General features: G+C 38.4%; 1 pseudogene; it reads left to right on the top strand.

Moving 5' to 3' along the window:
- Positions 1 to 121: 121 nt before the first annotated feature.
- LOC116599755 lies at positions 122 to 9,957 on the top strand (annotated as a pseudogene).
- Positions 9,958 to 12,928: the final 2,971 nt, after the last annotated feature.

Genomic DNA, 12,928 nt, shown 5'->3' with positions numbered 1-12,928 from the left:
GATGAATTCCAATAGATATTCATGTTAACTGGATAAACTGGACAGAAACTTCCTCAGCAAAAACTATGATTAATGTAGAAATGGTCAAAATATTCTCTCTGAGTCTGGGCACAGGGTGATGATGCCCACCATCGCTATTTTACTTAACCTAGCATCAAAGTCCTTAGTACAAGAAGGCAAGAAAAGTAAAGGGCGGTAACATTGTGAAGGAATCAAAACAAATTATTTACAGATGACATGATTTTGTGTTTACATAATCAGACAGAACAAACAGGCATAGCATTAGATAAGATAATTGACGTGAGTGATTATTAGTGATTAGTATTATTAAGCAACATAACAATAAAAGAACAATATTAAAATACCAAGTGAATTTCATTTTTCAAAAGTTTACATTTTTATTTATTTGAGAGAGATAGAGAGAACACATAGGTATGAACATGAGGGGAAGTGCAGAAGGAGAAGCAGACTCCCCCCTAAACAGGGAGTTCAGTTTGGGCTCCCTCCCAGGACTCTGGGATCATGACCTGAGCCAAAGGTAGATGCTGTACTGAATGAACCACCCAGGGGCCACATCAATTGTATTTCTATGTATTAACCATTCATTAGAAAATGAAGTTCTCACCTGATATCATATAATAAAATAACATCAAAAGTCATACAACTTGGAATACATCAAAAAACTTTGTGAGAGGTCTCACTTGGAAAATCATTAAACCCAGCTGGAAAAATTACAAAGATATACAAATACAGGGATTTATCACTTTCAGGAATTACAAGGATCTTTGTTTTAAATAGAGAGGTTCTTCCAAAAAAGGTCAACGGATCTTATTCAATCTCAATCAACTCCTAGGAGGTTTTCCTGTGGAAGTTATGCTCACATTTACATGGAAACATGACAGATCTAGAATACCAAGGCACTATTACAGAAGAAGAAAACCAAAGGATGTATACTACCAGGCATAGGACACAACAGAAAACCTCAAAGCAACCTTAGTCATTTGTCAAGTACTCAAAGGGATTCCATGGTGATGGCAAAAGAATGCTTACTTCAGTAACTGCTACTGATCTATGGACAGCCATATGGAAATGAGTCATGAGAACAAAAGAACACCACTGGACAGAAAATAAAAAAAAGACTTGGGAAGGTCAGGCTTTTGGTCAACAACCACAGAAACAATAAACTTTCTATTGTGGGAATAAGTTACAAGTGGCACCTCTCTCTTTGCTTTGCCCACCATTCTAATGGTGTCATTTGAATTGTTTGCAAGTATTTCTTACAGAAAATTAAGCTTGCCATTACAGAAACAAAGTTTGGAAAGGCATTTCCTAAAAGGAGGTATCCCAACAAGATGAAACTTATCAGAGCTTCTACCTGATTACTCCCAAAGAAGATGCAAATTAATGGGGGATTGGGTGAGACTGATGGTGGGTATTAAGGAGGACATGTATGGTATGGGGCACTGGGTGTAGTGCATAAACAATGAATTTTGGAACACTGAAAAAAAATACAATAAAACAAATTTAAAAAGTTAACAAGTTACCAATACATCCACCAGAAAGACTAAAACAAACAAACAAACAAACAAAAAACACAGCAATCCCACCTATAGAGAACAAATGTGAATTAAATCAACTACTTTAGGGGCACCTGGGTGGCTCAGGGGGTTAAAGCCTTTGCCTTCGGCTTAGGTCATGATCCCAGGGTCCTGGGATCGAGCCCCCCATGAAGCTCTTTGCTTAGCAGGGAGCCTGCTTCTTCCTCTCTCTCTCTGCCTGCCTCTCTGCCTACTTGTGATCTCTGCCTGTCAAATAAATAAAGAAAATTTAAAAAATCAACTACTTTACCCTGTTACTGCAGGGGCAAATGGCTGTAACTGGAAAACTTCTTGGTCATGTCTACTAGTGCTTAACCCAACAATTTCTCTCTCAGGCTTGCAACCACGGGCAGTGCATGCATATGTTTCCTGAATGCCAAGGAAAATGATGCTTGCAGCAGAATTATCAGCAATAGAAAACAAAACCAGGAACACCACCAAATACCCAGTAAAAACCAAATAGATAAATTAATTGAGGTGATGTATAGCCATGGGGTAAAAACATGAATGAATGACATGAAAAGCAATGAAAATGAAAGCCCTATAATCAAATGTAACTATGTGGATGAAATCCACAAACCTAAACTATAAAATAAAAATAAAAACTAAAAACCAGATAGAAAGATTACATTTAAATATAGCACTAATCCATTTACTTACACTGCAGAAACAGGCAACATTAATGTGTTTTGATAGAAATCTGGAAAGGGGTTGCCTCTGAGGAGAGAGGAAAAAGGATTAAACGATCTGGAAAGGTGGCTTTGGGTGCTAGTAATGTTTTGTTTCCTTAACCGGGTTGTGGTCAAACCAGTGTGTTCGAATGTGAAAATCGAAGCTGGACAGTTATGAGTGGTGCACTGGAATGTATGTTACACTTCCACAAAATGTTTACTTAATAATAAAACCTTGCCATTCACTTTTCAACCTGGGCAAACATTTTAGAATCTTTAGACAAATCTATGTTCCAATTTTACCTCTGATACTACCTACATAAAATTTGACAGGATACTTAACTTTTTGATTCTTCATCTTTCAGCATTGGAAGTGAAGATACTGCTGCTTACTTGCAGGCAGCTATGGGAATCGCTGAGAAAATTCAGCACGTTGGTGCTCAGTAAATGCAATTACTATACCTTCCCTTCACTTAAGAATGCGGGAACAACGGATGCTGGATTTTGTCAAATGCTTTTTCTGCATCAATTGAGAGGACCACCTGGTTCTTCTCTCTTCTCATATTAATTTGTTCTATCACATTGATTGATTTGCGAATGTTGAACCATCCTTGTACCCCAGATGAATCCCACCTGGTCATGGTGGATAATCTTTTTAATGTGCTGTTGGATCCTTTTGGCTAGGATCTTGTTGAGAATCTTAGCATCCATATTCATCAGTGATATTGGTCTGAAATTCTCCTTTTTGGTAGGGTCTTTGCGTGGTTTGGGGATCAGGGTAATGCCGGCTTCGTAGAAAGAGTCTGGAAGTGTTCCTTCTGCTTCAATTTTTTGAAACAGCTTCAGGAGAATAGGTGTTCTTTCTTCTTTGAAAGTTTGGTAGAATTCCCCAGGGAATCCGTCAGGTCCTGGGATCTTGTTTTTTGGGAGGTTTTTGATCACTGCTTCAATCTCGTTATTAGATATCGGTCTATTCAGGTTGTCAATTTCTTCCTGGTTCAATTTTGGGAGTTTATAGTTTTCCAGGAATGCATCCATTTCATCTAGGTTGCTAAGCTTATTGGCATATAACTGTTGATAATAACTTCTGATGATTGTTTCTACTTCCTTGGTGTTCGTTGTGATCTCTCCCTTTTCGTTCATAATTTTATGAATTTGGGCTTTCTCTCTTTTCTTTTGGATTAGTGTGGCCAGTAGTTTATCGATCTTATTGATTCTTTCAAAAAACCAGCTTCTAATTTCATTGATACATTCTACTGTATCTCTGGTTTCTACCTCATTGATCTCAGCTCTAATCTTGATGATTTCAATTCTTATGTGTGGAGTTGGTTTGATTTGTTGTTGATTCTCCAGTTCTTTAAGGTGTAGAGACAGCTGCTGTGTTCTGGATTTTTCTATTTTTTTTGAGGGAGGCTTGGATGGCTATGTATTTCCCCCTTAGGACTGCCTTTGCTGAATCCCATAGGTTTTGGACTAAAGTGTCCTCATTCTCATTGGTTTCCATGAATTGTTTCAGTTTTTCTTTGATCTCCTGGTTGATCCAAGCATTTTTAAGCAAGGTGGTCTTTAGCTTCCAGGTGTTTGAGTTCCTTCAGAACTTTTCCTTGTGATTGAGCTCCAGTTTCAAAGCATTTTGATCTGAGAATATGCAGGGAATAATCAAATCTATCTATGAAAGACCCACAGCAAATATCATCCCCAATGGGAAAAAGCTTGCAGCCTTCCCGTTGAGATCAGGAATAAGACAAGGATGCCCACTTTCACCACTCTTGTTCAACATAGTATTAGAAGTCCTAGCAACAGCAATCAGACAACAAAGAGAAATAAAAGGTATCCAAATTGGCAATGAAGAAGTCCAACTCTCTCTCTTCGCAGATGACATGATTCTTTATATGGAAAACCCAAAAGACTCCACCCCCAAACTAATAGAACTCATACAGCAATTCAGCAACATGGCAGGATACAAAGTCAATGTGCAGAAATCAGTGGCTTCCTTATACACTAACAATTAAAATACAGAAAGGGAAATTAGAGAATCGATTCCATTTACTATAGCACCAAGAACCATAAGATACCTGGGAATAAACCTAACCAAAGAGGTAAAGGATCTGTACTTGAGGAACTACAGAACACTCATGAAAGAAATTGAAGAAGACACAAAAAGATGGAAGACCATTCCATGCTCTTGGATTGGAAGAATAAACATTGTTAAAATGTCCATACTGCCTAGAGCAATTTATACTTTTAATGCCATTCTGATCAAAATTCCACCTGTATTGTTCAAAGAGCTGGAGCAAATAATCCAAAAATTTGTATGGAATCAGAAGATATCCCGAATCACTAAGGAAATGTTGAAAAACAAAAGTAAAGCTAGGGCATCACGTTACCTGATTTCAAGCTTTATTACAAAGCTGTGATCACCACAGCATGGTACTGGCATAAAAACAGACACATAGACCAATGGAACAGAGTAGAGAGCCCAGATGTGGACCCTCAACTCTATGGTCAATTAATCTTCGACAAAACAGGAAAACATATACAGTGGAAAAAGACAGTCTCTTCAATAAATGGTGCTGGGAAAACTGGATAGCTATAAGTAGAAGAATGAAACTTGACCATTCTGTTACACCATACACAAAGATAAACTCAAAATGAATAAAAGACCTCAACGTGAGACAGGAATCCATCAGAATCCTAGAGGAGAACATAGGCAGTGATCTCTTCGATGTCAGCCACAGCAACTTCTTTCAAGATATGTCTCCAAAGGCAAAGGAAACAAAAGCGAAAATAAACTTTTGGGACTTCATCAAAATCAAAAGCTTCTGCACAACAAAGGAAACAGTCAAAAAAACAAAGAGGCAACCCACAGAATGGGAGAAGAGATTTGCAAATGACAGTACAGACAAAAGGTTGATATCCGGGATCTATGAAGAACTCCTCAAACTCAACACACACAAAACAGACAATCATATCAAAAAATAGGCAGAAGATATGAACAGACACTTCTCCAATGAAGACATACAAATGGCTATCAGACACATGAAAAAATGTTCATCATCACTAGCCCTCAGGGAGATTCAAATTAAAACCACATTGAGATATCACCTTACACCAGTTAGAATGGCCAAAATTAACAAAACAGGAAACAACATGTGTTGGAGAGGATGTGGAGAAAGGGGAACCCTCTTCCACTGTTTGTGGGAATACAAGTTGGTGCAGCCTCTTTGGAGAACAGTGTGGAGATTCCTCAAGAAATTAAAAAATAGAACTTCCCTATGACCCTGCCATTGCACTCCTGGGTATTTACCCCAAAGATACAGATGTCATGAAAAGAAGGGCCATCTGTACCCCAATGTTTATAGAAGCAATTGCCACGGTCGCCAAACTATGGAAAGAACCAAGATGCCCTTCAACAGATGAATGGATAAGGAAGATGTGGTCCATATACACTATGGAGTGTTATGCCTCCATCAGAAAGGATGAATGCCCAACTTTGTAGCAACATGGACGGGACTGGAAGAGATTATGCTGAGTGAAATAAGTCAAGCAGAGAGGGTCAACTATCATATGGTTTCACTTATTTGTGGAGCATAACAAATATCATGGAGCACAAGAGGTGTTAGAGAGGTGAAGGGAGTTGGGGTAAATTGGCAGGGGAGGTAAATCATGAGAGACTATGGACTCTGAAAAACCATCTGAGGGTTTGAAGTGGCAGGGGGTGGGAGGTTGGGGTATCAGGTGGTGAGTATTATAGAGGGCATGGATTGCATGAGCACTGGGTGTGGTGAAAAAATAATGAATACTGTTTTTCTGAAAATAAATAAATTAATTTAATTTTAAAAAGAAAGAAAAAAAAAAAAAGAATGGGGGAGCAAGAGAGGTTTATCGAGTTTTCCAGAAATTCCTAATAAGGAATTCTAAATCCTGATTTTTTTTTTTTTGAAAAATCAGGATGGGATATCCCTAGAATTCTATCCTAGGACTGTTACCTTCAAGAGGAATTTTCTATCCTTCCTCTACATCAAAATCACGTAGAACTCAAGCCCAAAAGTCCCAGCTTCCCAGTGGATGCTAATGTGCAGTGAAGAGTGAAGATGACTGCATCTGCAAGTGTCAGCGCAGTTATTATCGAATTTAGATAAAGGACCATTTCTTCATTTGCAACCAAAGAAGAGTAACTTTGTTTCTAAAACATTCACCTGAATTTGCTTTTACATTTAAAGTGTATGAATTAAGAATGTATTTCATAATCAACATATATAACCATTGTATGATTTTTCTTTTCGTAAAACATATTAATAAATCAATGTGTTTTTATAAGTCATCGCATTAAAATCAAGTACCAATGGCATTGAAATAAACACAAACATTAAGTAGAAAAATGGTATGATAGCTTTTTACATTTAAAAAATTTTTAAATATATCTCTAAGAATCATGAACTTTTGCTTTATCCCCCTCCTAGAAAAAGAGGTGAGATTTGTGGTTGCCAGATTACATGAGGTATGGGGAGGAGGGACTGGGGGAAGGTCGTCAAAAAGCACAAACTTCCAATTACAAGATAAGGAACTTCTAGGATGTTCACAACATGATGACTATAGCTAACACTGCCATATGCTATGTAAGCAAGTTCTGAAAGAGTCAATCCTAAGAGTTCTCACCAAAAGGAGCATATGTTCTTCTTTTTATTGTATCTATAGGAGATGGTGGATGTTAACAAAACCCATTATAGTCATTTCACAATGTATGTAAGTCAAACCATCATGCTATATACCCTAAACTTATGCAGTGACATGTGTCAAGCATTTCTCCAACAACCCTGAAAAAATTAATAGTAACCTGAGCTTCAATTTGTGCTAAGAAAGTGGTGAGAGAGATATGCCATGCTTAACCCTCTGCGTTCTCATTTGTTATCCAACGAACAACAATGAGCATTTTAGCTTACAGATGTGTTCATGTCCCTTTGTGATTAAATCCCTCTGCTGTTCTCTATTGTTGTAGAATAAAGATGAAATGCGTGCTTTCCTAGGCTCCAGCAACAAGCCTTCTTTCAGTTCCTTCGCCTTCAGAGTCTTGACCATGCACACCTTTCGCTTGCACCTCCTCTCTTCCTCCGACTCTCTTGTTTATTTCCTGTTTACTTTCAGGTCCAAGACCAAGTACATTTAAGTATATTTAGGGTATCTGTTGGCCTCATTATTAAGCCTCAGTGTCAGAACAGGGTAGCACAGGGTAAATACCCAACATAATTCTTTAAAATAAATTTGTTAATTAAAACAGCCACAAATGGAAGAAGTAAGCCATAAAATACAGTATACGGTAGGTGCTCAAAAATATAAAAAATACAACAATGATAGTTCTTTGGCAAATGCCAAAAAAATTCTATTTATTGATGACTTGCTTTCATGCTTTCTTTTGGTCTTCGATTTTTTTTTTCCTTCCTTAATTTATGGAAAAATATTTACTATGTGCTTACTTCCTTCTGTTTACTGAGTCCTCCTTTTAATACAGAACAAAAGGAACAAGGTGCTAAATTAAGAATATTAGATGATGTATGTAACAAATCTGTCCCTGTGCTGGCCTTTGTTTCACTCAGTTACACTGCTTCCTTTCCCGTCAGTAGGCTTCGTCCCCAGCAAGGATGATGTGGCTAATATCCAAGCAAGAATGTTCCTGTTTCATGGCAGGGATGTCCATTATCACCACTGCTATTCAACATAGTACTAGAAGTCCTAGCCTCATCAATCAGACAACAGAAAGAAATCAAAGGCATCCAAATCAGCAAAGAAGAAATCAAACTATCACTCTTTGCAGATGATATGATACTATATGTGGAAAACCCAAAGGACTCCACTCTAAATCTGCTAGATGTGTACAGGAATTCAGTAAAGTGTCAGGATATAAAATCAATGCACAGCAATCAGTTGCATTTCTTTACACCAACAACAAGACAGAAGAAAGAGAAATTAAGGAGTCAATCCCATTTACAATTGCACCCAAAAACCATAAGATACCTAGGAATAAACCTAACCAAAGAGGCAAAGAATCTGTACTCAGAAAACTTATAGTACTCATGAAAGAAATTGAGGAAGACACAAAGAAAAGGAAAAATGTTCCATGCTCATGGATTGGAAGAATAAATATGGTGAACATGTCCTAAAGCAATCTACACACTAATGCAATCCCTATCAAAATCCCATCCTTTTTTTTTTTTTTTCAAAGAAATGGAACAAATAATCCTAAAATTTGTATGGAATCAGAAAAGACCTTGAATAGTCAGAGGAATATTGAAAAAGAAAGCCAAAGTTGGTGGCATCACAATTCCGGACTTCAAGCTCTATTACAAAACGGTCATCATCAAGACAGTATGGTACTGGCATAAAAACAGACACATAGATCAATGGAACAGAATAGAGAGCCCAGAAATAGACCCTCAGATCTATGGTCAACTAATCTTCGACAAAGCAGGAAAGAATATCCAATGAAATAAAGACAGTCTCTTCAACATGCCCAAGACAAATGTCTTAATTACCTCACCCTAGTTTCAGCCCTGATGCTCCTAGCATGTGCTAAGCATGGTATGGTAGGAAAAGTGATAGCTTTGTGTCAGAAAGACTTACCCTTTACGTGTATTCAATGAATTAACTTAGCTTGGCTGAACCTTTCTGTCTGCTTTTCTGTAAAATGAAGATGATAGATAAGAGTAAACTCTAAAGTAGCTGTAAGGATTACATGATGTAGAATAATTAAAACAAGTATTCAGAGGCCTGACAGACAGTAGCTTTGACTCAGCAAAACGTGTCATTGCAGGAATGTCCTGAAGGCGAGTGCCACCTCATGCAGTCCAGCAAGTTGTCCATTCATAACCCCACTCCTCCAACTTTCTTCTTGACTGGTGTTCCAGGACTAGAAGATTTTCACATCTGGTTTTCCATCCCTTTTTGCTGCCTCTGTGGGGTTGCCCTCTTTCCTCTTGGGAAACAGCACTATCCTGTGTGTGGTGATCACAGACTCCAGCCTTCACAAGCCCATGTACTATTTCCTCTCTATGCTCTCCAACACTGTCTTGGGTATCACTATTTCTTCTTTTCCCACAACACTGAGCATCCCCTGGTTCAATGCCAGGATCATCAGCCAAGAAGACTGCATTGTTCAGATGTTCTTTTTGCCTTGGATTTACCCTCATGAAATCCTCTGTACTTTTGGCCATGGCTTTTGACTGCCTTACTGTTATCTGCAACACCTTAAGGTATGCTATGGTTCTAACCAACTCTAGAACCATCAAAGCTGGCCTATTGATTTTTGTACAAATGCTGGTCTACCTGATGCCCTTGCTCCTGCTCCTTAAGCAGTTATCCTTCTGCGGTCCTAATGTGCTTTCCCAGTCCTATTGTTACCAACCTGATGTGATTAAGTGTTCTTGCTCAAGTATCAAGATTAATAGCATCTGTGGCTTTGTTGTTCTCATTCTGACATCAGATATAAATATCCCCTCCATTTTCTCTCCAATGTGCTCAACATCATAAAGTCCATCCCCAGCATTGCCTCCCCAGAGGAGAGGCAAAAGACTTTTGGCACCTGTGTCTCTCTTGTGGGTGCTGTTGTCATTTTCTACATACCTTGGATCATTTTGGCTTTGGTCCATCGCTTTGGTCATAATGCTCCTCCCTATGTCCATATACTGATGTAAAATTTCCATTTCCTATTTCCCCCAGGGCTGAGCCCCACCATACATAGTGTGAAAACCAAACAAATCTGCAAAGCTTTCCTGAGGCTTCTTCCAAACACAGACTAGCCAGTCTGACGATACAAGACATGGATAAAGTTAGTCTTTCTTCCTTCCTTTCTGCAATATTTTAATAAATAATATTAGTAATACTGGGCTTTCCTTAGTCGTGGTAGCACAAGGTCCCCCAAGAAATATCCTTGGCCTCTCAATTAGTTTATATAGTCTAGTGGCCAGCACATGAAACTAAATAAAATAACAATAATGAATAAAAAGTAGTATCACAGGGGCACCTGGGTGGCTCAGTCAGTTGGGCATCTAACTCTTGCCTTCTGCTTCAGGTGATGATCTCAGGGTCGTGAGACTGGGACCCTCATGGGGCTCTGTCCTCAGCATGCTGGAGATTCTCTCCCTCTCCCTCTGCCCTTTCTCACTCATTCTCCCTCTCTCTCAAATAAATAAGCAAATAAAATTAAAAAAAAAAAGAAGTAGTATCACAAAATTATATGGTCACTAAAGAAAATATCCTAATCATAGTGGAGATTCAAAAAATCCTTAGAGGAAGTGACTACTTAGACTAAAAAGCATGTGAAACAAATAAAGGTGGAAAGAGCTGTCAGGCACCCAGAACATGGCACTGTGAGGGCAACGAAGTATGATGGCACCTGAGACACCAAGAAATTGTATGTGATCAGTAGAGCTAGAGTAAAGGGGTTGTGTTATGTGGGCAGAAGAAGGAAGGTTATTAATGAGAGTATAAAGTAATATTTTTGTTAGATAATGTAAAGTGTGGTAACTGAAAAAAAGAGAATAATCAACTGAGTTGGGACATTTTCTTAGATTCCCTCTTAAGGAATCTGTGTTCTGGAGAGAAGCCTTCTTCCTTTAGATTCCTGATTTAAGACAGTCATTATGAAAGCTTATAGCCTTCTGTTACCCTTCCAGAGTAAATTTGGACTACCTCATAATAACCTTCACTCCTTTAATGCCATCTCTTAAGTCTTCCTCCATTTGTCCTGGTTTACATGTACGAGTTACTTCCAGTATTATGATCTACTATTTCTAGACTTGAAATGGATTCTAAGATTTCTTGTACAAGCTCAGATCCTTAAGTCCTCCAAGGCAGATTACTAAAATCATAAGATTGCAAGAGGTTCAAGAAAACAGAACTGAAGCAAATTTTAGTGACTAGTCTTTCCTCCAAACAATATAATTTCCAAATACCCTCCATCTTCTCCCCTCACAAAATCCTCTGATATAAGATACAAAATATATGAAGGGATGGTCAAAATTGGAAGGAGAGTAAGAAGTATTTAACTAAGGAAAGATAGTTTTGTGTCCTAGATTATACCTTTTAGAAAAATTGACATCTTCAAGTAATGAGTAGCTCATTGGGCTTAAGAGGATTGCAGCATTTCTGAGCTTCCTGTAAATACTATTGATTTTCTTTTCTTTAGTTAAATTTCCTCAAAAGCAACAATGAACTGAAACTAACAATGGGAGGTAGAAAAATGATAAATTAGTAGAAATGTAATATTAATTATCTACATGCAAGTGAACTCTGATACTCTCTAGTACCAGGAGGGTTTTATTATACCAATCTATATACACACTGATTTATCATTTCACACGATCTGCTTTGGAACTCAGCATAGCCTTCACAAAGCACATGTATACTGTGCCCCTCTACTCTAAGAGCCAAGTTATCATATTAAATATATATACTTAATGCAAAGGGTTACTCACACCTGTGTAAACACACAAGGTTATACACATATACTCATATTCACATTAAACCCAGTCCTTACACACATGTTCATTAACATAGCTCTCAAATACACACACCAACAAACATATTAACACACTTCCACATTATATAAAATATCTCTTGACTTGTAAATACCTTTGACTAACAAAAAATACATACATACAGATAAGCTCACAACTGATTATTCTCAACAACACACAATCTTGGCCATGCACTCAATTCCTCAGCCTTTGCTTTCGTGTACACAGAGGACTGAGGGTAGTTAGGGGTTAATGCTTCCAGCTTTTAGTCTGTAGTCTCAGAGGAAACCAGAGATTGAGGTAGGGTAGGCAGCCTAACAGGAGGGGGAGAATTAATGCCTGGGGAAGGAAAAGGCCAGGCTTAAGCAGGTCTTTAAATAGGTCCTAATCTACAGTCTCTGCTAAAAGCTGAATCACAGGAGCCAGATACAGATGCTCAGGGTCAGAGAGGAAGCGGAGCTCAAGGTGAATGGTTCCCAGCTCCCAGTCACCTCTGCCCTTCTCAGAGAACAGCAGGACTCACAGAAACTCCAGGAAGCTACAAAACAATGCAATAAACTGTATAGAATGACTTGACTTACTGAGGGCTCCACATCCAGAGATCCCTGATGGATGGATTTCCTTCTATGATGCAGAGAAGTTTCACAGCTCACACTCTGTCCTCCAGGGAAATTCTAGAAAAATACAAAGGTTGTCTCTACACACAATCCCTCCATGAAGGACACTGGATCTGAACCCTCCCCTGCTCTGGCATGATTGCTCTATCCCTTGGTTTTAGACAACCCAACATGAGAAAATGGTAAATATACCTGAAATAATTCTTTAGCAAGATCTCAGCCCATTTTATGCTTTCCAATTTCAGACTTAAACAACACAGTTAGCCTGATAGACATAACAATCTCCACATAATGGTGGAGTGATTGAAGGCCAATAGAGCCAGTGGTACCAGCACTGGACTCAAACCACACTCTCACAGATGAAAGCTGAGCCACATCAGTGTGAGAACATTGTTCTTGGAAACATATTTTCTTCAACAAAACTATGCCATGTCCTCTCAAGTAGATTATACTTTGGAGAACAGAAAAATTGACTCTGACGTTCACTGTATTATCTGATGTTCACTGTATGATCACATTACCTACAAGGT

This window comes from Mustela erminea, chromosome 9 (genome assembly GCF_009829155.1).
Source record: "Mustela erminea isolate mMusErm1 chromosome 9, mMusErm1.Pri, whole genome shotgun sequence".
Taxonomy (NCBI): domain Eukaryota; kingdom Metazoa; phylum Chordata; class Mammalia; order Carnivora; family Mustelidae; genus Mustela; species Mustela erminea.
Note: the sequence above shows the minus strand (reverse complement) of the source record. Positions and strands in the feature narration are given on the sequence as shown.